This window comes from Mesocricetus auratus, unplaced genomic scaffold (assembly GCF_017639785.1).
Source record: "Mesocricetus auratus isolate SY011 unplaced genomic scaffold, BCM_Maur_2.0 Super-Scaffold_100006, whole genome shotgun sequence".
Lineage (NCBI taxonomy): Eukaryota > Metazoa > Chordata > Mammalia > Rodentia > Cricetidae > Mesocricetus > Mesocricetus auratus.
In genome coordinates, this window is record NW_024429190.1 from 13,500,834 (window position 1) to 13,501,440 (window position 607).

The following is a 607-nucleotide window of genomic DNA, read 5'->3' on the forward strand; positions in this document are numbered from 1 at the left end:
CAATATGAAAGTTTGCAGTCTCTTTTTCCCCAAAGTCTTGAAAAGTAGAGTTTTCTTTGTGGTCAGAGGGAAAGCAAGGGTTTCTGCAGGCAGACTCAACACAACCTCTAGACATTTCTTTCTTTCTCTCTGTCAGTATGTATGTGTGTATATATGTATTTTCCCAAAACAAGTAAGTCATTTGTATAAATAGCATTGCCAGGACACACTTAAACATATTAAATTTTATAAAGGCATAGTGATGCACACCTTTAATCCCAGCACTCAGGAGGCAGGGGCAGGCGGATCTCTGTGAGTTCCAGGCCAGCCTGGTCTACGGAGCCAGTTCCAGGACAGCCAGGGCTACACAGAGAATCCTGTCACTTGTGGGTGAGGTGGAAGGAGTGGCTGGCAGATCTGCACCTCACAGAGCAGGCTCCCCATGAGCAGTGCTCAAGCTCTTGTGGCTCCAGACATTCCTCTGGGACCAAATAATCTGTATCCTTCTGGGTGAAGGAACAGCTTCTGTGACTGTGCCAGGGGAGCTGAGTTGTCCTTTGGTCAAGTCTGGCAATGCTGACAAGATACAGTTTAACAATAAAGTGGCTGGGAAGAAATGGTCCATTCC